Source organism: Cebus imitator, unplaced genomic scaffold (assembly GCF_001604975.1).
Source record: "Cebus imitator isolate Cc_AM_T3 unplaced genomic scaffold, Cebus_imitator-1.0 Scaffold580, whole genome shotgun sequence".
Classification (NCBI taxonomy): domain Eukaryota; kingdom Metazoa; phylum Chordata; class Mammalia; order Primates; family Cebidae; genus Cebus; species Cebus imitator.
The window spans coordinates 388,089-390,012 of record NW_016107895.1 but is presented as its reverse complement, the minus strand read 5'-3'; the positions used below and the strand labels follow the sequence as shown (position 1 = coordinate 390,012).

At 41.9% G+C, this 1,924-nt stretch overlaps 1 protein-coding gene across 1 annotated transcript in view; it reads left to right on the top strand.

Moving 5' to 3' along the window:
* Positions 1-1,924, top strand: part of C1GALT1C1 (C1GALT1 specific chaperone 1) — a 5,036-nt gene that overhangs the window by 1,045 nt on the left and 2,067 nt on the right. The window lies entirely within an intron of this gene.

Genomic DNA, 1,924 nt, shown 5'->3' with positions numbered 1-1,924 from the left:
CCTCCCGGATACAAGCAATTCTCCTGCCTTAGCCTCCTGAGCAGCTGGGATTACAGGCGCCTGCCACCATGCCAGCTAATTCTTGTACTTTTAGTAGCGACGGGGTTTCGCCATGTTGGCTGGGCTGGTCTGGAATTCCAGACCTCAGGTGATCCGCCCGCCTCTGCCTCCCAAAGTGTTGGTATTATAGGCGTGAGCCACCGCACCCAGCCAATTCTATTATGCAGAGCTTGTTTTCTATCATTTCTCTTAATTCTTGGAACTGTGTTTATTGATGTCTGTGAGTGACACAGGAAAGCCTTTCTGCCTTTTGCCCCACCCACCGCTCAGAAATTACTTCTGCCGAGCTATTCCACACCTTGTCTTTCTTGTAGAAGTCAAAATCCCATTTTCTCTAGAAGAAAACCATAGGAATGGTTTCCTTGTAGCAATATGGTGCTGTTGGGTGCAAAACATCAGTGGTCAACAGATCCCACTTTTTTTTTCCATTTGTATGAGAACAAGGATATTCAGTAGCCCATTTATTAAACTCTAATATGGTAGAAGAACTATGGCAATTGTTATTCTGCAATGAAAAAAAACATTAAACTGATATCGAGAAATGTGGTTTCTAGTCCACTTCTACCACTGTCTAGCTGTGTGACTGAGTCAGTTATTTAATCTTTGTGGACTTCCATTTCCCTCTCTGTAAAATGAGAAAAGTGACTGACATTGGGTAGTTTTCTAAGGCTCCTTTCAACTTTAAGAGACAATGGCGAAATCTAAGTAGCTCAATAGATCACTTTTTTGTGGAGATGGAGGGAAGATTGTGGAAATTTCACCCTTTACTAGAATAAATGGTTAACATACAATTGTTTTTCAACAGGTGCATTTAATGCTGGCTTTTAATTTCTTTTATTTGTTTATTTTTTCTGAAACAGTCTTACTCTGATGCCCTGGCTGGAGTGCCATGGTGAGATCACAGCTTACTGCAGCCTCCGCCTCCCGAGTTCAAGAGATTCTTGTGCCTCAGCCTCCAAGTAGCTGGCATTACAGGCACCCACCACCACGCCCAGCTAATTTTTTGTATTTTTGGTAGAGACAGGGTTTCACTGTGTTGCCCAGGCTGATCTCAAACTCCTGAGCTCAAGGGATCCACCTGCCTAGGCCTCCGAAAATGCTGAGATAACAGGCATGAGCCACTGCGCCCAGCTCTTAATTTCTAATTGAAATAAAAGTGTAAACTTGGCCAGGCATGGTGACTCTGCCTGTAATCCCAGCACTTTGGGAGGCTGAGGAGGGTGGATCACCTGAAGTTAAGAGTTCAAGACCAGCCTCACCAATGTGGTGAAACCCTGTCTCTACTGAAAATACAAAAATTAGCCACTTGTGGTGGCATGCACCTGTAGTCTCAGCTACTTGGAAGGCTGAGACAGGAGAATTGCTTGAACCTGGGAGGTGGAGGTTGCAGTGAGCCAGCATCATGCCACTACACTCCAGCCTGTATGACAGAGTGAGACTCCCTCTCAAAAAAAATAAACAAATAAAAAAATGTAAATTTTTCCCTTTTTACTTCCCCAAAGAAGAATAAAATTTATTTTGAGGAAATAAAAATGTTTCTTAATCGGCTCCAGATATGTCTATCAGTATTCCCTTTTCATCCAAAAAAATGTAACTTTTTATTATGGGCTTTTATTGCATCAATAGTTGGGATACTATCTTGGAAACCATTTAGTTTTAGGAACAAAAGGGTAAATATTACCATATATGGTGTCATTCCCAAGAAACTTCTTTTAGATTTACTCAAAACACTTAAGAACAGCAGCCATCAGTTAAAGAAAGCACTATGTTGAGAACAGAAATGTCAGAACAATCCCATTGGTGATTTGCCTTTTATAGGTGGTTTTATCTGTCCAATCCAAGGTTTCGGTGTAGGAGGCCATTT